The sequence below is a fragment of the Anser anser genome, assembly GCF_964211835.1.
Source record: "Anser anser genome assembly, chromosome: 1".
NCBI classification, from domain to species: domain Eukaryota; kingdom Metazoa; phylum Chordata; class Aves; order Anseriformes; family Anatidae; genus Anser; species Anser anser.
In genome coordinates this window covers 123,492,622-123,518,667 of record NC_139720.1, presented here as the reverse complement: position 1 = coordinate 123,518,667, position 26,046 = coordinate 123,492,622, and the positions used below count along the sequence as shown (strand labels likewise).

The 26,046-nt window shown below is 41.0% G+C and overlaps 1 protein-coding gene across 9 annotated transcripts in view; it reads right to left on the bottom strand.

Annotated features, from left to right (window-relative positions):
- Positions 1–24,600, bottom strand: part of TAB3 (TGF-beta activated kinase 1 (MAP3K7) binding protein 3) — a 45,866-nt gene extending 21,266 nt beyond the window's left edge. For 3 of the 9 annotated variants that reach the window (XR_014588437.1, XM_083849478.1, XM_083849482.1), the window contains exon 1: positions 24,339–24,600. The gene's annotated coding sequence lies outside the window, so the exon portion shown is untranslated. Of the gene's footprint in view, positions 1–5,730; positions 16,585–16,609; positions 16,660–24,338 lie in introns of those variants that run through there. The other 6 variants (XM_083849483.1, XM_083849484.1, XM_083849486.1 and 3 more) reach the window with 4 other exon arrangements.
- Between the last annotated feature and the right edge of the window lie 1,446 nt (positions 24,601–26,046).

Here is a 26,046-nt window from a genome sequence, read left to right as displayed (position 1 = left end):
AAAGGTTTGGTGGGGAATGGGGGGGGGATTTGTATTGTTTTAAATATTCAATACTCAGGCCTTTGTTTTTATTACCTCTTCCTAAATATTACTTCCTTTCACTGAAAAGTGGCAAAACAGCAACAACACGAAACAGAAGTCTGCTTCACTATCTGGCTACTACATATGTGGACAGCCCTCAAATGACATTATCAATCATGAAATGACACGTGCTCGCAGGAAGGATTGCTCTGTTTTATCTGATACATTCTAGTATCCAGTACTACACCTGTCACGTCACACTCTTCCAAAATAAATGAGAAAAATTTTAAAAAGATAAAAACAGCGAGATCTTAATTATCCTGCTGTGATTTCAGATATACTGCAAGAAATATAACTTGTATAATCACAGTGTATTATTTCTCTCTTCAAACATTAATTCAAATGTAACACAAGAAAGCAGACTGGGAATTTGTAATCATTTCATATAATGTTTTTCTATGCTTTAATACTAGTCTAAATCCAACATTTCTTTTGACATTTTTTCCAATACTTCCTGAATACTTGAGATGAGCAGAAGTGTAACCCTTAAAGTTATTGGCAGTTATTAGCCAACTAGGAATTTTATCAGAGTTCTCTAACCACAAATAATGGATAAGAGAAATTTCCATTCTCATTTTAGAGTTAAATCCTCTAGTCTTGAAAAGTCTACAAGAAACCTGAAATAGAAGAGAAGAACAAACACACAAACACTCAGAACTCCACGGATTCGACGGCTGCACAACTACAGATTTATTTATTTATGCATTTATTTTCCAGTCAACTCCACAAAGTTCACTTTGGCCATATGTAGGCCATATACAGGCACACATCTGCCTATTCTGTCTGACCTTCCTACACCCAAATCAGCATTTTCCGGGCTAAGTGGCTTCCAGGCTCAGTGGCCCAAACCACTGGGAACAAAAGGCTCACATCCCATATCACTGCACAGCACCAGGCAAGCAGAGCAGTGAGACAACAGCAGATGAGTGCAGACGAGGGAGCTGCAACAGACACGAGCAGACAGGACAGGAGCTCCTGCTGAGCCGCAAGAGACTAGGAAAGCAACTCTCCGATTCTCTTTCATGGCATGCACGTGCTGAGGGACACGCTGAGGCACGCTACATTTAAGGTGCCTTATCATTACTGAAAGTTCACAGTGCAGTTCACATCAAAAAAAAAAACAACCCAAAATTGCAGTGAAAGCAAAAGTCACTTCATCTGCAACTTTCAAAAGTGAGCAGAGGTTACCCAAATCCTAGCCGAAAAGTAACTCACAAGGATGAAATAAATTAACATTGCTATGCACACTGAAGCTGTAGTAACAAAGGCATTAAAGGATATTGTTGCAGAATTGGTCCTGCTGTGATAAGACACAGAAATGACCTTGGCAGCCATTAGTGAAACATGGGCATTATGTACAGCATTACTCCAGTCCTACACAATTCCACCAGTCATTTTTTCACACCTTTTACATGACTAAATTGTATGGACGGGAAAACAGTATCTGTATCTTCCTCCCTAAAAGTCACTTATGAACTTTGTAAGTTAAGAAAATAAACTGGAGTCCACACTTCCACCAAACAACTGATATCTCTCACCAAAAAGAATGAATATAACCCAGAATTACTATAATCTTGTTACTCCCCCACAGTGTGTTCAGAAGGAAATCTATTTTACTACTGTTATTTTTAAACACTAAGTCACTTAAAATAAAGATAAATGAATCATCAAAAATAAGAACCAATTGAAAAACAAATGAGGTAAATACATACAATGTGAAAGTTTATAAGTTATGTAATGGTGTGTGCTTGCAATGCAATTGCACCATGCAATTACAATATATGCAACAACTGAAACGATTCCTGAGTAAATTCCCACAAAAGGCTATCCAGGAGACAGCTTCTCACAAAGCCTCATCAATTTAAAATGAATTATGAGTTGTGTAACAGTAGTTGTGCCTTGAAGGATAAGAGGAAAACCCCACCCAAACCAAACCACAACAGTAAGCAAATCAGTTTATAGAAAAATCAACTCTTCAAAAGACACCCTGCTATTGTACCTTTTAAGCAAATTCCTTCATCTTAAAAGGTTATTTTAATATTTAGATTAGAAGGATGAGAAAACAGATGGATTAAGTACAGACAGGTAAAGAGCCTCAATTTTTCCTCAGCATACTACACAAATGTAATTCTTACATTTTATTGTCCTGACTTCTAATCTAATGCATGCTGACACTTACAGACAAGAAATGGATTTATTGAATGACATATAGATGAACTCAACCCAACCTTTGTAAATTAATGTTCTTTTCCTCTTTTGTTCACTTGTTCACCATTGCTGTTCAAAGTGTTGAGGAAAAAATTCAGATTCATGAATGCAGCACGTGTGTGTGAGAGAGACTTTTTTTCCCCTTTCAGTGCTCATTGGGCGCTTCCTTCAAACACCTGCACTGGATACTCTGTCTAAACACCGCTGGAACTTCAGTGTGGATGTACCATGAAATTTCGCTGGACAAAACAGTAGAGCATGACCAACATCTTACTTATAGAAACTTCAGAATAAAACCAAATAATATTAGATACAAATCAGGGAGCAAAAATGAAGTGAGCATACATAACATCTTCGCCAAGAAAAAGCGACTTGGATTTTAGTGACATTTAAACTCATTTCCAGTAGCAAAGTAGCAAATCCAATAAACAGTTATACAATCCAAATTTGTGACAGTAATTTCTAATCGTGATCTACCAAAATATCATTTGCCCATACCAACAAGTCATACCTCTTCATATTCGCTTCTGGCATTTAGGTGTAAGACTTCTAAGTAACAGTGATGCCAGCATTTTAAGACCTTTATTCCTGTTCTGGGCCACACAGAAGAGCAAAAACAGTCTCAGTACTCTCCCCGAAAAGGAATTTTACTTGTTTCTCATGTAGTGGATTGAGGGAGAACTGAGGAGTGAAGCCAGGAATTGATGTAGCAGAAAAATGTGAAATTCTAAAATACAATTTCATTAATCTGGATTAAGTACATAAATATATTTTCACCAAAAAAATGGCAGTGTAAATAAAAACGAGATCATACTGAAAAGAAAAATATGGTGTTTTCTTTAAACAAAAGAACAAAGTTTAACACTCATTTGTAATCACTTTACCAAAACATGCATTTTGTTTTCAAAGCTATGCTAAACTAACTTTATACTGGCTGCACAGTATAAGTTCTATTACTTTGAATTATAAGATTCTAAACGTATCTCGGTCTTATGTGCTAAATTTATTTATGTATTGGGTTTACACGGCAAGGTTTTGGTAGCAGGGGGACTGCAGGGGTGGCCTCTGTGAGAAGAGCCCAGCAGCTGCCCCATGTTAGATAAGGGCCAGCTCCAGCTGGCTCCAAAGGGACCTGCCGCTGGCCAGAACTGAGCCAATAAGCAATGTTTGCGCCTCTGGGAGAGCAGATTTAAGGAAGGGGAAAAAAACCTTCTGCACAACAGCAGCTGGGAGAGTGAGGAGTGAGAAGCAGCCCTGCAGCCCCCCAGGTGAGTGCAGCAGGAGGGCAGGAGGTGCTCCAGGCAGGCAGCAGCAGTTCCCCTGCGGCCTGTGCAGGGAGAGGCCCCCGGTGGAGCAGGCTGTCCCCCTGCAGCCCATGGGTCCCACACGGAGCAGATCTCCACGCTGCAGCCCGGGGAGGAGCCCACGTGGAGCAGGTGGATGTGGCCTGGAGGAGGCTGCGGCCCATGGAGAGCCCCCGCAGGAGCAGGCCCCGGGCCGGAGCTGCAGCCCGTGGAGAGGAGCCCACGCAGGAGCAGGGGGTCTGGGGGGAGCTGCCGCCCGCCCGTGGGGGACCCGTGCTGGAGCAGTTTGCTCCTGGGGGATGGATGGACCCCGTGGTACGGAGCCGTGTGGGAGCAGTGCTGGAAGAGCTGCTGCCTGTGGGCAGCCCCCGCAGGCTCAGTTCGGGAAGGACGGCATCCCGTGGGAGGGACCCCGCGTGGAGCAGGGGCAGGGAGGGACCGTGAAAGAGTGGCAGAGAGATGAAGTGTCAGGGACTGACTGCAGCCCCCAGTCCCTATTCCCCTGCACTACTCGGGGGGAGGATGTAGAAGCAGATGACTGGGGGGAAGGGCTTTTCAGTGGTTTTTTAAGTTTGCACTGCTCACTATTGTTATTATTGAAATAAATAACTGAAATAAATTAATCTTCCCCAAGCCAAGTCTGTTTTGCCCATGACAGTAATCGTTGAGTGATCTCGCTGTCCTTATCTCAGCCCAGGAGCTGCTTTGTATTTTCAGCCCCTCTCTAGCTGAGGAAAGGGAATGAGAACGCAGCATGGTGGGCACCTGGCATCTTGGCAAACTCAACCCCCCACAATTTATTAAATGAAAGAAGTTGGTAACATGTGCTATGAATCATTCTCTCTCTGAGAGACAATTACAAACTGTGTTTCTCTGGTCATGATAACAGAGTAAGAGTTCTTCAAGTTACCTTTGTTATTGCATTTCTCCTACTTACTTTCACTTATTTTGTTGAAAGAAGTTACTCCATTTAAAAAAAAACTTCTAATCTGAAAAGCTGTTTAGAAGAACACAGTACACGGAGTGCTTAAGAACTAAAAAATATTTTATAAAAGAAATGCCTTTATCTATATAATTGAAAACCGTAACTGCTTGTTAAAAACAACTACATTCATGTTTCATGACTACTTCCTTCCAGATTGCTAAATTCAAGATATCAGATAGTATGGAAATAATCCTACAAAAAAGTCATCCACATTCTGAACTATGTGCTGCCCCTGTGGAAGTGGAACACCACGTAACACCTTTTCCAAGTAATCTATTATCTTCCCAACAGCAGAAGCGATTTCATTGTGCTACGTTAGCATAAACAAAGATATTCAAGGTGCATTGAAGAGATTAGCCTACTTAGTAGAAGTTTCTTTATTAAAAACCATGGCAAAAGAAAGAGTGAAAAACTACCCACCTCTCCCAATGGCAAAGTATCACCTGTTCCACCTTCAGCACTCAAATGCAACATCTACTCCAAAACATTTATTACTATTAGAGAACTAAAAAATGGGCAAGTTAGGTCCCTGGAAACTATGTTACTGGTAAAGAATTGGTAACACATTCAGTACAGTTTCTTGCAATAAATTACTCTATTTACAAGGAGTGCTTAGGGGTAAAGCCACTTGAGCTCCTAGAATAGTGGTGAGCAAACCAGTTACCCCCAAGTCCTCCAGAGCTTTGGCTACAGTCCCCCAGGGATGCCAAACTTCCAAATGCTAGGATACTCCACACACACTGCATGCCAGTAGTAAAACATGAGAAAACAAGAAAGGAATTAGCTCAGCCAACAGATTTAGGAAGCACTGACTTTGAATTAGACATGGTAAATATATATATAGATATAACTAACATTGTGGTGTTAACAAATAAATGTGGTTTTGGCCAGGGAAGTCTACAATGCTATGTGATCACATCCCAATTCCACTTCTGTATTTCAATACTCAAGAAGATGTTGAGATGTGTAATTACTGTGGTGCTTCTAACAATGGCTGCAAACACACCACAGCTAAGGTGTCAAAAAGCACTTTTTTAAAAGTAACATTTTGCATAAGACCTTAAAATTTTAAGATGATTCAAACTGCGTTTCTTTGCACTGAGGATCAACTGAGCAAAAAGTTGGGTTTTTAACATCCCATCCCACACATACCTACTGTTTAATAGGCATCTGCACCCAATTATAGCCTTGTAAACACGCCTGGCATGTGACCTGGCTGCAGATGCAATCACATAATCACACCTCTAATCCTTGAGTAGCCTCTGGAACCACTGTTGGCTTCAATTCAAAGGTGCCTGCAGAAGAATATTCAACTGGCTGTAAATGGTTTAAAGTCACACTATAATGATACAAGGAATAATAAAACAAACAGTTTTGTACATTTAAGTTTCCATTTATTGAACCATTCAAATAAATAAAACCAAATAACCAATCCATCCCACAGGTGTCAGAACACTCGCCAATCCAGCTACAACTTTGGATTGCTCTTGCAGCAGAGGAAAGCAAACACTTTCACTGCCATGTGACAACTTTATAAAGCTTTGTAGCTGAAACATCTTTAAAAAAAATCTCAAATACAAGAAGCTAAGCTATTACAGCATTTCCAAGACAACAGTTTTTCCTCACACCTGTTTTTAGGCCCACAATCACACTATTTAAACATGTTGTATCACAAAAAACAGGAATTACTTTTCTCTGCAACAGTCCAGGTAATTTTTAGGATTATATATAGCTAAAAACTTCTCTCACACCACATATATCACAATGACCATTTGCTACAGAAGCCTTTTTATTTACAGGGTGACATATCCCATAGCTTTTGGAGTACATTGCTTCACAGCCTGGAAACGGAGCTAGAAAGGAATACAAAATTGAACTTATCTTGTCAGTTCATACAGACATAGTAAGTTCCACAGAGCAAAAAAAGAAAAGCAGTCAATGTTTAAAGCCGAGCTCAGCTTGCTGCTGTCACTTGCTCTGAAGTGAATGACTGGCTAAGTCACTAAAAACCACAACTGAGTGGTTTGGCAAGCTGTTTTATGATGAACATTCATTCATTTGTATGAAAGAAGGCCAACAGCTTCAAAAAGCTCCTGGATGGCAGGAAGGCAAAGGGAAACATAGTAAAGAAGTATATGGCAAAATAAAACTAAAAATAAAGCTGACAAATCGCTGACCAATTGGTCTCTTAAATTTTGGTAAAGTTACACAATCTCACTTGCCAATTCTTGACGCAATTTCCCTGTACATATGGCATACAACAGCTTCACAGGTGCGTCACCTGATGGCCTAGAACAGCTCAGAGTACCAAAATGGAGCATAATTCATCAAAGCGAGCACAACAACAATACCATTAGCTCACACTGATAAAACGGGAGTGTCAAACAATGAAGACATTCCTTCTCTTGTTTTTATTCATTTATGCAATGATCAATTTTGTCCATGTTTGAAAACTATTTTGACAAATTCAATAAATGAGGAATGGGGAAATACAATGTGGTTTGTCTTCATCACACAAAAGGCAACATGTAATTCCAAGGCAAGAGAAACCTGGAAGAAGGAAATCCATTTTTCGCACAACAGGGACACTGCCTGGGGATGGGACTAAAGCATAATTAGGTTTCTTCTGTGGTCTGTGGGCAAGAATTTCAGTGACAGCTGTTGCTAGGAAAAAAATCAGAAGTTATAGTCAATCACTGTTCCCTCTTAGGAACCTATTTTGTGTTGCTTTGTGTGCTTTAGTATTTGCTTTGCTTTTCTCCCTTTCATTATAGTCTGTCACCCTTGTAAGCTGTCAGCATCTAAATGGACTAGAATTATCTATCTACTGTTCCTCCTCTTCCATCTATGATAAAAGACATCAAAAATGTCACAGTGTTGACACCAATTAAACAAAAACATCAGGCACCGAGACAGCATGTTACCAGGTGGAAAAGGATTTAGTATGTAGAGTACAAAGATCTTGTTTCCCAAACAAGTCATACATTATTCTATGGCCTTGGTCTTGATTAAATTTCTGTCCTTTAAGGTAGCATCTATATGTGGCACTAAGAAAACTTATTTATTCCACTGCTTTGGAAACAAAAGGAAAGGAGTCAAAATCATCTTAACCCTAAATACAGTCAAATCTTCATAAAATAAAGAGTACTTTTAATTACTTCACAGTAAGAACTGAAGGATAATGAGAAGGCTACTTAACTGGAAAAATAATAATCCTTTTAGCAAGTGGCTAAGAAGTACTTGGCTAGTAATTCCACTACCAAGAAGATACTAGTAACCTTCTCGTGTTTATAATGAAATGCTTCATTAGAAATGTATGGTTCTCTCACTCCCCCAAGCAACTAGAAGCAGCTCTTGCTACACAACAGTTACAACCCAGTAGGTTTACGAGGCACTGAGACAGTTCTGGAATAATGCTACTAAACAGCAAGTAATAGTTTCCACAACAGTTCTGCAGAGTACCAGGTCAAACAAAGTTGTAAGAACAACTGAGTTTGTATGTCACAGAGATAATCATGAGATTATATCACAAGTATCACGTTCATACCAAAATTTATAAGGACGATGAATTGTCCTGCTTGCCAGGACATACAATTGCTGACTGAATAGCTGTGAACTACAGGCTGCGGCTGGAAAAAATCCTGCAGTAAACCAGCTCGCTCTCAGATTTCCCAATTCACAAACTCCAAATGTTGGCCCTACTAAATGCAGTGTAAAAATTATATGGGGTGGGGGGGTGGGGAAGTGGCTGTTACATCCTATTTTAGGAGTCAAAGTGAGCCAGAAAGGATACATATTCCCTTCCAAGAATATATAAAACTAAACATGTACTAACAGTATCAGAAAACGTCTACTGCATATCCATGGTACAGCCCATCTGTATTTCCATGTTTAACAGTTACTAAAAGCCAAGGCCCAACAAACTGCAAAGCCACTGGAACACTGTTTAATACATAACTGCTCCAGAAAGTAAGCTTCCTTCTCAAAAGTGACATTAAATTTCCTCGTAGGATACCTGTCTCTGAGCATTGCTACGGAGGCAGAGGTGTCTGCAGGTCACCAGCTTGAGTCCCTACCAGGAATTTAACGCTGTCCCAGCCAAGGAGACGTCTGGCAGCTCCTACACAATGTAAGTGATCCTCAGCATCAGCTCTTGCTCCTAGATCACAAATTCACTGCCACACTCGGCATTCACTTGCAAGACATTCAGAACAGGCTCTGTTGTAAGATGCATTTACACTGGTCAGAATACAGCGAGTCCTCCCACAAGAGACTTCCACAAATTGAAACACTGAACTCCTGCAAAAGTAGGTACGGACTAGTTACTATTCACTCAAGCCAGAGGTTTCAGGAAGACTGAAGGCAACAGTCATGATCTAAGAATATAAATGTGTCACTTGGCTTGTCATATAAAAGTAATAAAATATTAGAGTTAACTACACTCACAAATCCACTGTTACACATGCATGTTGCTATTCACATAATTAGCTTCAACATCTCCCTCACTTCTGTTCACCTTCACCCTTTGATTCAGGCTTCTCCCTGTTAAAATGTTTGCTCTAAATAAATGGGTTGCTAGCAATAAAACTGAAAGAAACTGTTGTCCATTTGCAGGGCAGAAGCAGCATAATCAGGTTAGTCATCTGAGACGGCTGATATTTCCGTACAGGCACACAGCTGCACTTCATGCATTCAGTGGTATACCATCCCAATTTTGAACCAGCTATTTGATTTACTTGGGTGGCTCAGAGCAAACAATTTCACAATGAAATAAGAGTTCGGCCATCTCTCTGAGTCAGCTGAAGCTACAAGAACTACAAGATGTAAATTCACTCTTTTGAGTTAACCATGCTATGAATAAGCAATAGGATGGGTAATTAATGGCAACAGAAACTTTCCAAAATAAAGTTTCATTGTTAAATAAGCTTGAATTAAACTATTTTTAAATTAAAGTAGGTAGAAAGAAGAGAAAGAGTTCTAAGCCAATCATTTCAAATAAATGATCGGGTTTCCTGCTTCTGAAATACCTCCAACAATTTTATGATGGCTAATAGCAATAATGTCATAAATGAAAGTTAAAAATAACAATACAAGTAGGATTCCTGATATGTATCCCATGAGTTTTCATATGACAAACCTTGAAAATATTCTGCGGTAAGTACGCTGGCTGAACCCAAAGATTTCTGTTTTGTTGAAAACTGCATATGTAGAAGAGCACTACAGGATATGATGCAGACAATTTCTGTAACAGCACCTGTCTCAAACTTTCAAATTTTGCTGCACCACAAAGAAAGCAATTGCATAACATATTTCTACTTGTAAAGAAGCATTCCTTTTAATGCAGAGATAAAAAGGAGAAACTAACTAGAATTAGTTTCAATTTAAATGATTTATGTAAATTTATTAGCAGCCCATGTAACTGACAGTAGTGCCAAAAGCAACATCTATTGTAAAGGCTGCCCCTGCACTGCATGTGCTGGAACACTTACACCCAAAACAACAAGCTGAGAGATTACAAAGCAGAAAGAATAAAGGGGTCCTGGGAAGCACAGGCACCTACACAACTGTTTCTGGCCTGAGCGCTACCAGCCTCTCCTCACTATGGCCACCTTAAACTAAAAGAAAAACACTAGACTAGAAAAACAAGGAGCTGAGCGACGAGAAAACCCGCTTTCAGGATCCACAGCAAACACACACTAATGGAGGATATGACTACACAGAGGAAACAGAGGAGGGAAGTGGAGAGGCACATAAACAGGAACAAAAAAATACGACAGAAATAGGGAGGAGGCCAACACAGAAAAAACACGGAAGAGACAGGAGTCAATACAGAGCAGTGCAAAGATTACAAAGTGCAGAGAAATATGAACCAAATGCTCTCTAATCACCAGAAAACACTAATTTCCATTTTTGATGTTTTGAATTATGTTTTCATATACCAACTGCCTACATTTCGCTGATATGACTAATTGCTATAAAATATGGTAGACAAGTGACGCAGCACGCCCATCTCTTGTGTCAGGCCAGGAGAATTTATTACCAAACTGTAACATGGACTTTGCCTATTCTGTGATATATTCCAACAACTCTTTGCATGAATAACCATAAGACTGTCACAAGGAGAGACCACAACAAGAGGTGACATACAGCATTAATTATATTATCTATATATGTTTACTTTCATATAATATATTAAGATATATAAATAATATGTGTATATATTATTTATACACAAATATAGAAACATAGATGCTTGAGGGCACGTTGCACATGAGGAACTCCTGTACCCAATTTCCTAGTGAAACAGAAAAGATACGTTAAAATAAGGTTAATCTGCCACCATATATATATGTCTATATAGATATAACCAGGCATCATATATGTATGTGACATAAACTCTAGATCAAACTTTATTTCGCTTTAGGCAAGGGGGGGAAGAATACCTTAAAATTAGATCTTTGTTTATTCAATACAATTTTTGTTTTTGACAGTTAAGTCCAGTGGAAGGAAAGCTGTGACTTTTCCTAAGCAGCTTCCATAATCAAGTTCTATGCTACAGCTGATGGAGAGAACCCTGGGTGGTGTAGGGTAATGGTTAAATAATCAACACTCAGATAAAGCTGTAGCTGTCCTGTCTGTGGCATTGCTTCAATGGCAAATCTCCATGAGGAAGTCTAGATATTTCGGACCCACTTGTTCCATAATCTTAGGCCAGAAATAGGACAGCCAAAATAGATAATGGAAAGACCAGAATACGAATACAATTGTTCATCCTAAGATGCACTGATGCATTCCTGCCAAAATTCCTGCACAGCTTCAGAGGACTTGAGCAGTAACCAGCAGCTTTACCTGATATAAGCTTCAGAGTGTTCTCTTCCTTACAGAGAATCTGGCACTAAATCAGGTATTTTAATACCAAAGTGAGCACGCTGAGAGACCACAGATAGCAGCAGTAAAAGCACAGCTACCAACACTGAGCTTTTCCACAATAATATTGACTTCCACTTCACACTGCAGGTAACTTTCATGCTTTTCCATGAGCCCTGGACAGATGACAGGATCGAAAACTGATTTTTCTGACATTTTATTAATCTCCAAATTAGAAGCTTTATGAGTTTCAATCACTTTGCTATATACCAGCACGAATTGATGCTAAAGACCATGCTTTACCTGTCTTTAAAGACCTTTAAGTCATGACTTCAGTAGGTTAAGGAAAACTGTACTTACAGTCCCGACACCTTGATTACTCCCTAACATTGTATGTATGCAAAGGAAAGTTACAGTAGTCAAGTCACATTTGTTTATTTTTGTTGGTCTGGTACCAGGCCAGAAAGTTTCAGAGCCAGATGATGAGATTGACACAATTCATGGTGCATGACTTTTTAATGTAGAATGGAGTATAAAAAGACCAATTTTCTGAAGATGGAGCTATAGCCCTCCTTGCCTGCAATCACAAGTTTTAGCAGGAACATGTTAAAACAAGTCTGTGGCTCCATAAAACTGGGTTACAGGAGAAAAAAATAAAGGTAAAGAGACCTTTTGCTAGTAGCTAATCTTTCCACAGTTGACTTTGCATGGCTGTTTGATGCTAAAAAGTTACGAGCAGGTTTCACTTCCATCAGATCCAGTTATAGGAAAAAAAAATGGTATAAATCTGACCACACTGCAAATGAACAAGGCACATTTTCTGAAACTTGCAAGAATAATAAGTATGACTTTAAGGCATTTCATCCCAAACAGTCTAGATCCACAATTTCAGCTTTTAAAACATTATTTTTATGCTGTATCAAGAATATCCTTCCAAACACAAGTTAAACATGCATGTTAAAAACTTAAAGCAATCAGTATCTCTCTAAAGCCAGATCATTTCCACACTGATCTGCCCTACTGTATTCCATTAAGCCTGGTAGGATAAACTGCTTTCATTTCATTTCCCTTTTAGGAAGCTACCCACATAATCCTGCTTTAGAGGAAAAAAAAAAGGCTCAAAGACAGCCCAAACTTAAAATAGTTACTAACTCACTCTACTCTTCAAGACATTTGGATTATTTCACATGCCTAAAACAAGATGCTGTCCAGCAGCTCAAGGTAGGTGCATCCTCCACAAGCGAAGCCCTTTTTAGTAGACTTCTCCACTGCCTTATCTAGGGTCCTGTGGATAACTTGGTAATACAGTAGCAAAAGAACTGCCTGAAATGTTCTTTACACTACTCTAAAATTACCCTGGTATTTGTGCTGTACTCAATGCTATTCACCTTCACAAAAATGAAAGGGTGCAACAGATACCCAATAATCTGAGTGGCTGCAGATGCAAGCTACAAGAGCTTTTGTCTTTCACCTAGTAAGAGTACCACATTTTTTTTTTTGCTTAGATGCTGCAGCAAAGAAGCACAACAGTGTTCAGCTAGTTCTTTAATGAATCTCCAATTTCTTTACTGTTCAGCTTTGGCAGTATGCATATGGTTTGTAGAGCAAAACAACATGGAACACATCCAGCTCTCCACTTAGACACAACGAATTTGAATCTGAAACACAGGTCTCTTGGTCTAACTCCCAGGAGTCTTAGAAAAACATCATCTGCTGAGAACACAAAGGGGAAAAAAACAAAGGTCATACCATCCCACAAATCAAATGTAGTCCTGTATACAAAAGGTTACATAGCAGAAAAATCTAAGGTTTAAAATAAATTGCAGTCACCCCCCATCAGTCGAACACACTGCCACCTGAGTATTCCCCTGCAGCCAATGACCAACAGACAACATCTGCCCTACACACATGAAGGACACGAATCAGCATGAATCACAGAATGGTTTGGGTTGAAAGACCACCTGGTTCCAACCCCCCTGTCATGGGCAGGGATGCCACACACTAAACCAGGTTGCCAAGGGCCTTGTTTGACCTGGCCTCGAACACTTCCGGGGATGGGGCATCCACAGCTTCTCTGGGCAGCCTGTGCCAGTGCCTCACCGCCCTCACAGGGAAGAATTTCCTCCTGATATCTCATCTTAAATTTAGTTTAGCCATTACACCTCTTTTAGTTTAGCCATTACCCCTTGTCCTATCACTTACAGATGTGTAGATTTCAGAAGCCCAGATACATTAAAATAACACTGTAATCTGATGCTTTGAATCCGCAGTCACAGTGTGAGTAGTCACACCCTCTGCTTAGCCAAACAGCCCCAGTGACTTCTTCAGACTTTGGTTACCAGACCTTGGGCTCTCAGGGCCCACTAATTCTCCACTGCTGTGTGAACAACTCAACCTATGGGGTTACCGTCAATTCATCTATCTTCTCACTACTGATTTTGTCTGATTTTCAAGTTAATTAAAAACAAAAATCACAGAAATTTGAACACTTATAAGTGTTCTCCTATAAAAAAAAAGGCATACTGAGCTCCTGGTACATACATGCTCCGATACCAATTACTTTGCCTGATAATTTGTCATGTTTCCACACCCAGCCATTCACTTCGATCAGAAGAGCAACTTCCTACATACTTAAAAAGTAAGTTAACTGGAGACACAGATAAAATACCCTAATGAGTCACTGCCTTAATCAACAAATTTCCAAGTATGTAGAAGAGTAAAGACATTCTTTATGTAGTTATACATTCCCAGATTAACTGAACATGTTCCAGAAAACAGACTGCACATGAAAAAAAAGGCTGCAAGTTCAAACACTGTAGTATCGACTACACAGCAAAGTATTTAGTACATACATCACAGCTGCCAATAACTGAACACCATCATGAAAGAATTGTAACATGCATGTTTAAACTACATGCAGGGTGAGAATTTGTAATCACGTATTACAACAAACAGCTTATTAAATTCATATGATTACCTTTTACTTTCAAATGAGAGCCAAAGAATTAAAGGAAATCTCACTACAAGAATTCTAAATGATGCATCCCAATCTATAGAATTGTTCATATAACTGCTCTTAAATTTGAAAATTCAATTTTATTACTTTATATTTTAAGTTATTTTATCAATTAGTGGTGTTAACAAATATGTCTCTACAGAGAACGTTATATAACAGAATAGATATAATCTGGACAAATCTGGGAGTCTTAAAAACTTAACTTACTAGCAATATCTGTAATATTAGAACTTCCAACTATGAATGCTATTTCCAGAAAGAAAGGAGAAGAAAGAATTGCTCAAATGTCAGAAGTGCAAAATAATTAACAGCAGGGAAAAAAAATTTAACCTAACTACACTCAAATATCAAGCTTCTTACAAACTTTCTTGAACAGGGAGCTTAAGATTGCCTCTGCTTATTTGAGAGCTGCAGTCTACTTCCCTTCCATGAAGAGAGAGAGAAATAGGCAGCTATAAGGGAAAAGGAATACTGAACATCCAAATGCTGTAACTTTCTCTGCAGCATAGGGTGTCAGTCACAGCTGAGAACACTGAAACAAACAACAAAAACCACAACAGAACAATCCCCAAAAAGGAGATGGGCTTTTCCTGTTGTTGAACTCTGAAAACATTTAAAATTGAAACAAGTGAGCATTAGCTACAAAACAACCTCTAACTTGAGGAATTAAGTTCTGGAGGAACAAAAAAACCTTTGTCCTAGGAAATATTTATCAACATAAAATGATACGGTGCAAACCATCAGCTGTATTGGGTGTTTCCACAAGAGCAAACTATCACATAGGCAGTCTGGTCTGTTTCATAATCACTTTAATCCAACAAAAATACAGCAATTTGCTTCTCCTTTTCCTAGTCTGCTTGCTCCTCCCGAGGGCACTAGAACAAATGCTTAGGGACCAAACAGCGAATGGATTATTAAAGCTGAACTCTTATTTACAACCACCAAATACTAGCTCAACCCTGATCACTTCTCTGATTCACCTCAAAACCACGTGAAGCCTTGTGCCAGGATAAATGAAAGACACTGGGCCAGAAGCAGGCAGCCAAGGGGGAGAGCAGCATCAGACCAAAATGATCACGAGATCTCACCAGGAGTATCTCTGGAGCAGACTCTTCCTTTAGGTAAAGACAAAAAATTGCTACAAATTAGACTGTTTTGTTATTAGTCTAACCCATACACCTGTGCGCACTTTTAGCAGCTTTCTGCCTGTCTGGGATAGTAGAGCCACCTCATAGCTGCAGCCTGCTTTCAAGAGACCAATGTATCTGGAAGTCTCAAATGCTCAGTATGACCACTGGAGAAAATGGGAAACTAGAAATCTTGTTTACAAGGTTAAGTGATATGGCAATCAGTTCAGTACAGTACCCTGTAACATCCAAATGACCTACATTAAAGCAAGCCAGGAACCCAAGCCTTGGAGAGGGTGGTGGCTGTTTCAGCATCCCTGAAATCCCTCCTGAGTCATCTTTTTTTGTTTGTTTGTCTGTTTGTTTGCAAGAATCAGGAAAAGTTCTTAGCCAGGACCACAGAAAAAAAAACAAAGCTATCCTATCCATCCAGATGAGCTGTGAAGGAATTTCAGCAAGCAAGAATCACTGAACAGAGAAAACTTAAACAGGGGGCAAGCGATGCATACCTGTATGATGCTGGAAAAAAAAATGTTAGTATTTCAATGAGATACATAGCAGTGATATGACTTTAATCTGGAGTCATGAAAGAATTAAGTCAAACACCTAAACCCAAGTTTGCAAGCCTCACAGATCCTTCCTGAAAAGTTAATCAACAGAAAATTTTAAAGTTATATGAGTAATTCCTCAGTATTTTAATCATCTTGGGTTTGTAACTTATTTAATAAAACTAACAAACTTAATGTACTCAAATATATCTTTAATAACAACTTATAATTCAATTTTGAGGTTTGTACCTTGGTAAACTCGTTTAATTTTTAAGCATTACTTTTTTTATAGCTAGCAATTTAAATAACGGTTAATGGAATCCCAGCTAAATACTAATACAATTGCCATACAACTATTTTACTGCTTTTCAGGAAGATGCTGCTGAAACCACCACCACCACTCCAAAAAATGTTCTGTGGAGTGCCTGACTGCAGGGCAGCCTTCTAGTGGCATTGTGTCATGCTGTACTCACCGTGGGGTAACCAGCAGCTAGGATCTTCATGCTACACAACACAGGACCCACTGAACAAATAAGGAAAACCATCATGTTTCTCTGACTGCTTGTGATTTCTTATAGTTTAATAAAAATTAAGACTATTTACGATTATATAACATGTTTACGTAATTCACATATTCTACTATACTCAGAAATAACTTGCCCTAAACATTTAAGCCTACCCCATACTTGCTGGGAAAAAGAAGAAAAAAGGAAAAAAATCAGTAAAAAACAACAACAAAACAAACAGGAAAACAGACAAAAAAAGGTCTTAGCAAGTCTAAGTGCATTCCCCCTAAGCATGTGGAGTTTTCATTTTCTGAACAGACTAAATAGCCTGTGCCATAAATAGTTTCAGTTAAAAATGAGTGCAGCTTATGTAAGCATGTGGCAGTCATCATAAGCATTCTTACTGACAGCAATACAACAAACGGTGGCAAATAAAGTATATAAACATGCTCTATTCAGAAAGTAGCATTTAGAAACTAATTTGAAATACCAGTAGGATTTACTATGAACTACTACTAACAAATCTTAACATCAAATGTTCATCCTCTGAATGAACAAGAGAATAGAACGATCACCAAAGAATATACCAATGTCCCTGCTCAAGCAAATTCATTCAGAGTAGCCCCAAAGAAATTTTTGACAGTCATGAGAGCACAGCTTTTACTGTAAGACACATCTGTACTCTCTCAAATCTGTATTCTATCACATAACGAAAAAACAAGAAAAAGAGAAACTAAAATGTTAATTTCATAACTTTTTTCCCTCCTTAATCAAAGACCATCATAAAAGCTTAGGCCTTTTTCTTCCCCTTGCCCTTCTTCTAGCACTCTGTATATTCTTACAAAAGCTTTACCTTTCAGACCTTTCAAAAACCATGAGATATTAGGACACTTCTTCAGACTTCTTTATAGAAAGAGGGACTAAAAGTATCACGTAGATTTTAACAGGAATCAATAGAGGGGAAAAAAGAAGAGAACTTTGGTGGGGTTTTTTGTTTATTTCAGTTTAAATTGAATTCATGCAAGAATAGCTGCAACTTCTTTTGGTCCTTTTCTGCCAGTTCCTTAACACTACCTCTCCCCCCCATCCAGTTCTTGCAATAATTAAGTCCATACAGAGTAATTTCCACAGGGATTGTTTCAATGCGTCCAAGACCGGCAATAAAAAGAAAGTTTTCTCCCTCTACCTTAAAAAGTATGCAGAATGTTCTCTGAGAATGTATGGACTCCTTAAAATATGAGAGAAGCAGAAGCTCTTCTGTCATCTTTTCCATTGTTTCCAAGAGGAGAATCCTCCACCAGACATCAGACACCTACCCAATAAAGCTTTCCTTTGACCTGCAGGCAGACATACATGAGAACAAACTGCACGATGGCTTCTGCAAACGAAAAGCCCAGGAGCTGCGTGGATACAAACGGAACAATGCAAGCTGCTGCCTCCCTGCCCCGATCACATCTTGGGTAACATATGCTCTTCGGAGACCCGTCATGCATTTTTGTTACAACTTTTACAGAAAGCAGTCTCCGTTCGGGAAAAGCAGCTTTCAAGTGACTGTGTGTTCCTCCAGAAATAGAAGTACTGCTTGTCACAGTACTAGCAGTGTCTGTGTTGTTGGTTCTGCTGCCTTGCTGCCTAACAACAGCAAAGATCAGTGAAGATCCCTCAATGTCCATGTCAGTACAGGGAGATGCCATCCACTTAAAACTAGACACCCAGGCTCGCTCTACAGAGTTGCTAGAAGAGCAGGTTTCTTTCCTGTATTTGGAAAACTTGACCAAGTTGTTCTTTACAGAAGCTGCTCATTCATCTCCCTGTCATAGACCCCTTCCTCCTAGATGAAGGAACTCTGTTTCAACACGTAACTTTGCTGACCCTTTATTTTTTTTCCTCTCTCTAAAATACCGTAGATGGTCTTTTCTAAAGACAGATAAAGAACCTGATCTGACTTAGGTCTCTTAGGCCTAATGCTCCCTTCAGCCTTGTTTACCTCAACTCCCAAGCCTGAAAAAGGACTGGCAGGTAGAACACTTAGCTGACTTGGAACTTTCTCTAAAGCAGAAGCAGCATTTACTGTATCTAGCAAGGGCTTCAAAAGCAAAGAGGCAGACTGCAGTTAAGAGGGTCTGTATTCTGACATTTTAAACTTCATTGCACTGTAACAGATACGGCAGAGACAGTTACACCCTATTCCTTTAAACTGTATATTCCAAGAAAAAAAAAAAGAACAGGTTTGTTACCAAAAAAAAGCTAAAATAAACACAAAAGGAAGCTGGACATGAACAGAGATATCTCACCACTGCTACCTGCTAGTGGCACAGGTACACACTGCAGACTAATGTCTTCAACACAGAAGCAAGAGAAAGTACAAAACCACATACATCACTCCAATGAATTACTCAGAAGCTTGCAACACACGACCCATTTGTAGACTGACGGAGAGACCTGTTTTGAAATACCTGCACAGAACACTGCTGCTCATATAGAAGGAACAGTAAGCAAACTTCTACAACTACATTTTTCAAAATGCTGCTCTAGCAGCAAGAAACAAAGCAGAGCTCCAGACTACAATAACTGTTGCCCTGCACTGTCCATTTGAAACTTAGTAGTGAGTTGCAAAACTCACGCCGACCTACAAAAGCATTAAAAGGTCTCTTTTTAAAAATCTAAGTCTCATACAAGCGTTCTGAGTTCAGTTACAATACTTACTCAGCAATTTCAGGGTTACTAAAGTCATATCTGTACACTATCAGACCACTTAGAAGCAACAACTTGATTTTGTACAAGTGGCACTCTTGTAGAATTACCCAGAAAATGAAGTGGTTTTTTTTTTGTCTTGTTTTGTTTTGTTTTTTTAAACCACCTTCAAGTCAGCAGGGGGAAGAAAAGGATAACATTTGATAGAGAAATGCTCGTTAGTATAAATTTATCCTATTAACATACTGTTTTGAACAAGTATGAAGGAACAGAGTAAAATTGTACCAAATGAACACTTTGCCTTATCTGGATATGTCACTTTTGACCTGATGTTAGCAGCATTACAGTGAGAGTCACTACTCCATCAACACAATCTTAACAGTTTCAGAAAAGCGAAGCAGGCACATTTCAACAGCAATGCTCCACAAGTGACCTAGCACACAGCCCACTGCTCCTGCAAGCTGATCTTCAAAGACATCAATGGGAAAGGCAAATTTTAAGTTCCTTTCAGAACTTGCACGAAGTCTGGGTAAACAGAGAACCCCTTACACCTTTCCGAACTATTGCTGATGGCATGCCCAATACCAAAACCCCAGGCAGAACACAAATCCCTGACTCTTCCAAGTGTTAGCAGTAAGTGTCCATGGCTTGAGTTAAGCCACAGTGTACAAGCTCCCCACAAAACAGAAAGAATTATACTTGAGGATTTATGTACTGCGTGACAAATGCAATCACATACAAAGAATAAAAGAAGCCTTTCATCAGCTATTTTCAATAGCCTATAACATTGTAAACCAGTAAAGATTTCTCAAACAGATGGGACTTTGGGCCAAAAAACTTTGAACACAACCAAGGATGGGAAAAAGGAAAGCTTAAAGCTACAACCAGATTAAAATGCTAGCAATGCTGCGGATCTCATGATCAAACTTGAACAGTCAACACTGAAAACAGTTTAGAAAAGTATCCATACTTTTTTCTGCCATGACATCTGAGACAAATGCTGATAGTGTTTGTTTGTTTGTTTTTTCCTAAAAGCATCCCTAACTCTACCATGATTTCACAGAAACTGACCCACTTTTCAAATTAATATACACTTTAGTGGACATACAATTTCATTGGAATGCGAGCATTTTATTAAGCACATCAAGTGCGGAACGTGACTGACTGCACGCAACCTGCTGAAAAGTGCGTTTTAAGAAAACATTCTTAACTATCCATCAGCAAGCCCACACGTAAGTAGCAAAACACCTATACTTAAGCTGTGATAGGCTACTGAACACTGCTACAGCACAATGACCTTTAACTCTAGTCTGTAGCTTCACTGTTCCCTTACAAAGCCATCCTGCTTTATACAACCTCTGAAAAGAGAAAAAGGAGAAGTAACTTTACTTATGATAGAGTTAGGTCATGGCAGAACCCAGTAATGCATTGAAGATGCTTTTAGAACACCACTGCTTTAAATTCAGGCCCTGAGAAAAAAAAGCCTACCTGGAATCCAAGAACTATGGCTTCTTAAGAACACAGAGCGGTATATAACCTTAACGGAGATGAAATTCTTCACTTTTGTACTATATTGCTATGCTGGCTGTAATGAAGCAGCACTTGGAGGAGAACAGACATTTGAAGTAGTAATCAAGGGGATGCACGGACACTGAAGTGTTAGATCCGCTCTGACATGAAACTGAGCAACTGCGTGTGATCTATCCTGTATAATTCATCTTTAAAAGGAGAAAAAGAACAAGAAAAAAAATGTTTCTTTCTATCTTGATCTGTATGGTTTATTAGCAACACTGTAATTTGTCTCACCATCTTATTGCATGCTGAATTTTGACAGATGTTTTCAGCTTCTCATGCCAATAAAAAGGCTTCAGTGATTCCTTTTCTGGTGGCTGTGCAGACGAGTCTCCTGGATACTAGTCCTACAGTGCCATCTCCGAAGCACTGACTGACACGGCACAGAAGTTGACAACAAACCCTCCACCTCATACAGAGTAGGAGGCCATAAAAGATACTCGGTACTACAGAACCTTCTGCAAGAACAGTATCAGGTCTAACATCTTTTGTCTTAAGCTGGAGACAAATTTGTGACATATTATTAACATATCCAGTTTGAAAGCCTTTCACAAGGATAACCGAGTGATACTTTAAGGTTTGCCAGGATACAAGAACCTATTCTGGAAATGTTTTGAACCAACACCTTTGACATTTGCATAGAAAATACTAAACAAGCATTTCTGAACTCTTATCTTCCCATGTGGAAGATTGCTTACATGTGCAAACTGCCGCCATGACATCACCACACACAAACTCAACAATATGAGTCTTGGTCTTTCACAGGACAGCTAATGTCACCCTTCAGACAATATTTTATTCTGTTATGCCTCTACAGAAATAAGTCTACAGAAAGTCTACCTTATTATAGATAACTGAATGAAACTCCAACTTGTAAAAAAAAAAAAAAAGACAGGTATCAGCAGAAAAGTTTGGCAGAGATTTGAAATTAATCCCGTAATATCAGTTTACAGTGCTAGACAGCACTACCAGTTTCAAGTTTAGGGGGTGTCGTCCCTCCTACGCCCCCAATTTGTGTAAAAACAGTAATAAGGACAGGAAAACACATTGCAAGAACACAAGTCACAGATATTTCTACCTTGTAACTCGAAACACATGAATTCAAAAGTAGTCCAAAAGTTGCTTATGAAGAAGTCTGAGGCTTTATACAAACCCTTAGTTTCACTCTCCCTCTGTCACCTGTCTTTACACGTGCCAAGTAACAAAAGTAAGTCTGTCACTGTAGATACCTTTACTTACATTTATGCGTGCACAGATACTTACGTACACCTGCTTCAGCTCACAGTTGTGGAAAGAGACACACCGAGGGCAAAACATGCCGTGCTGTCGTCAACTTGGATGACTAAGCAGGCATAATAGAAATATGCAACTCTGACCCCAAACAAGAACACTTTATACTTTTACAGACCATCCTTTGGGGCTACTTATGCTACTTAAAACTACATACAAAACAAATCATCACAGGATCAAAATGAGGAGAAAGCATCTACAGACTAGTACAACTGTATAAACATTCTTTAAGTGCCACCTGATTTCTGAGAGGGGACAGAGACAAGCTATTACCCGATAACACTGAGAATCGCGTTAATGTATTCACTTGGAACAATTCAAAGGAATCATTTACCATTAGAAACTGCTATTCCTCTGCAACTCAGCGGATAGGTATCAGTACAGGCATACCGCCAAAATCTGGTGGAAAAGGCAGCCCATTTTCACAACACCTATTCATTTTATCTACTTCAAGATGATGACTAACAGAAAGAAAAAGGAGCCTCCATGAGACACACAAAACAAGAAAGAATGGACACAGATCTCACCATATCCTCTTTACGTATATCTGCAGTCACCTACCTCAAAAGTTACAACACGAACCAGAATAAAATAGATCATAGAGTGCGCACCCGTCACCCTTACCCATCTCAATGTACCTAAACCAAAAGGCCTAAGACTAAGGGTAGACTTTGCTGATTTTAGATGCTGGTTTTATTACCCTCTACTAACGTGTGTAAAAATTGATACATTAACTGTCTTATGAGTGAACTGAGACAGTCCGAGTGTACACACTGATACAAGTTGTTAGATTATTCTTACAACTGCTACTCTCAACTGACACCATTGGCAGGTCAGGACAAAGGGCTGACTTTAACAAATGTTGTGAAATACTTTATTTTTAAGAATCCTGTTCCTCTCTCATTGCTAAGAGGAAATGAATTTAACATATTTTGTATAAAAAGAAGAATTGTTAACAGAAAATATACTTGACAAGGGGCAGGGGAAAGCAGTGCTCTTCCCACAAGTCTGAAGACCAAACTAAAGCTACCAGAACACGGACCTTGGCCCACACAGACTTTACCTGCAATTTTAAGAGTTCTTTTATGCTGTGCCTTCTGAAAACAGAACTGACCAACCATTCTGTGATTCTAAGAGGACCTCTTACAGAACACGAGCCTACAAACAATCAGTTCCCAATTTCAGTAACGGTGAACAGCAGCACTCAAGATACCAGACACCTCTCAGTGCACCACCAGGAACGGTCAGCCTATCCACTCGCAGTATTTATTTGGAATGGACAAAGAAGGGAAGAGGAAAACTGCTGTAGAACATCATGTTGACAAACTGTAATGTTCAGTAACTATAAAAGCAATGGAAAAAACATTAGGAATAGCCAACTTTCTAGCTAATTTTCAAAGTCAGAATCAATACAATAAATATTAATCATTACTAATGGCATCTTGAAACTAATTAAGCCTTCAAAGACAACTATGTCCATGCATATCTATCTGAGCAGAGCGCCTTGCTTTACAGTTTGCATCACCTTGCAGCGCAGCACACCTGGGCCATGCTATTTTTTGGTTGACAGGGTCTCTCCCTCAAGCTCCAAAGCGCAGTTGCTCCCAGACCATTTGAGAAACCGCCTTTCCTCGCCTTGTTTTCTCCTTGCTGAAGCAGGGGAAAGAACTGCCAATGCCAGATCACAAGTCACGTCTGAACAGGGGTGAAACGCACTAACCGCAGGGCCAAACACTCAGCAGGGGTATAACACCAAGGCAGAGGGTAGCATCTGCCTAGCATACCCTGATATAACGATAAAGCAGCCCCACACAAACCGGGCTGTTCTCCCCCCAGCAGCCCCCACAACCGGCAGGACCTGCCCTCAGGACAGGAGCCCGGGCAGAGCACACCTACAGCCTCGATACCTTTGGGGCCCTACCTTTGGGGCCCTCCCACCCCCAGCAGCACCACGGCGGCTGCTCCCCCTTCCCTTCCTTCCCTTCCCATGGCGGACCGGCCCCGCCAGGACCCCCGGGGAGGTCTCCAAGCCCCGAGTTTTGCCCCCCCCTTCCCTCACAGGCCGCGTTCCCCCCCTCCCCAAGGCCGGGGACGACCCCCCCTTACTCCCGGTGCGCCCCCCGGCCCCGCCGCCCCTCACCGTGCTGCGCTGGGGGCTCGGCTCCGCCGCCGCCGGCCGCATGCCCGGCCCCTGGGCGCCCCGCCGGGCCTCCGCCACGGCGGCCGTTGGAGGTGGGGGGGGGGCGGCACGCGCCGGCCGTTGGAGGCGGCTGGGGAGGGGGGGGCGCGCTCCGGGTCTCCGAGCGGGGAGGGGGGGGAGGGAGGGAAGGGAAGGGGGAAGGGGGGGGCCTGGAGCGCGGCCGCGAAGCGCTTCCGGGCTGCGGGCGGCGCCGCACGCTCAGTGCGCGGCGCTGAGGCCGCGCGACGAGGGGAGGGGCCCGGCCTGCGCCCGCCCGGCTCCGGCATGGCGCCCGGCATCGCGAGAGCGGGAGGGGCGGGGCGGGGCGGGGCGCGGGTAAAAAAAAAAACGGCTGTGGAGCTGGGGGCACTTCATCGGAAAGGAATGGTTAAAGGGAGGGACCTCCAAGGTCGTCTGGTCCAACCATCGCCTTACTGCCAATGCCACTCACTAAACCACGTCCCTAAGCAGCACGTCCAACCTTTCCTTGAACAGCCCCAGGGACGGTGACTCCACCACCTCCCTGGGAAACCCGTCCCAATGCCTGACCGCTCTTCCTGAGAAGAAATGTCTCCTCATTTCCAACCTGAACCTCCCCTGGAGCAACGTGAGGCCATTCCCTCTAGTCCCGTCACTAGTTACCTGTGAGAAGAGGCTGACCCCCAGCTCCCCACAGCTTCCTTTCAGGCAGTTGCAGAGAGCAATGAGGTCTCCCCTGAGCCTCCTCTTCTCCAGACCAAACAACCCCAGTTCCCTCAGCCGCTCTTCACAGAACTTGTGTTCCAGGCCCTTCACCAGCTTCGTAGCCCTTCTCTGGACATGTTCCAGGGCCTCGATGTCCTTCTTGTACTGAGGGGCCCAAAGCTGAACACAGTACTCGAGGCGCAGCCTCACCAGAGCAGAGTGCAGGGGAACGGCTTTCTCCTCAAAAAGAGGTTTTGGGAACCCGGTGCTGGTTCCTCACGTGGCTGGAGGCTTTGTGAGGGGCAGCCTTGGCGCCCTCCACTTTCCATTCTTAGAAACTTCCTCATGAGCGTGGTTAAAATCAGTGCCTGCTCCACGCGGTCACCAAAACATTGGGCATCGTTTTGTGAATACCACCAGCAATAAGCTGTGTGGACACAACAGCTGTATTACAGTTCTGAATACATTTCTTAATAATTCTTCCATGTAACAGGGGATAAATGTTAGTATAAAAATGCCCATGTCCTGTGCTCCTGCCCGAAACTCTTGTCATCCTCTGCTGTTGTGGGCAGCGGTTCTGCATCCCTCTGCTCCGAGGACAGGCTTCAGGCAGCTGTGACTGATGGATGGACTTTTCATTGACGTCAGTGGAGCCTGAAATCTCTGTTCAGGCAGAGCACTGCAGATGGTTTAGTGGGTGTACGCTTATTTTTTCATCCGTAAACTGGGCCTTAGTTTGAGATTATGTTCCGTTTGTGTGCCTGTGTAAGCTGGTCTAACATGCCTGCTTCTGAATGATAAAGATCAATAAATATAAAAACCATGATTTGCGCTTTTTTTTTTCTCCTTCAAATGTTTTTATTTAGTTAGTATCTCTCTTACATAGTCCTTTCTCTTACTTATCACCATTCATCAGAGCCACAGAACACCACTGCGCTGAAATTACTCAGAGCAGATGCAGAGCTCCTGTAACCACCTTCTACCT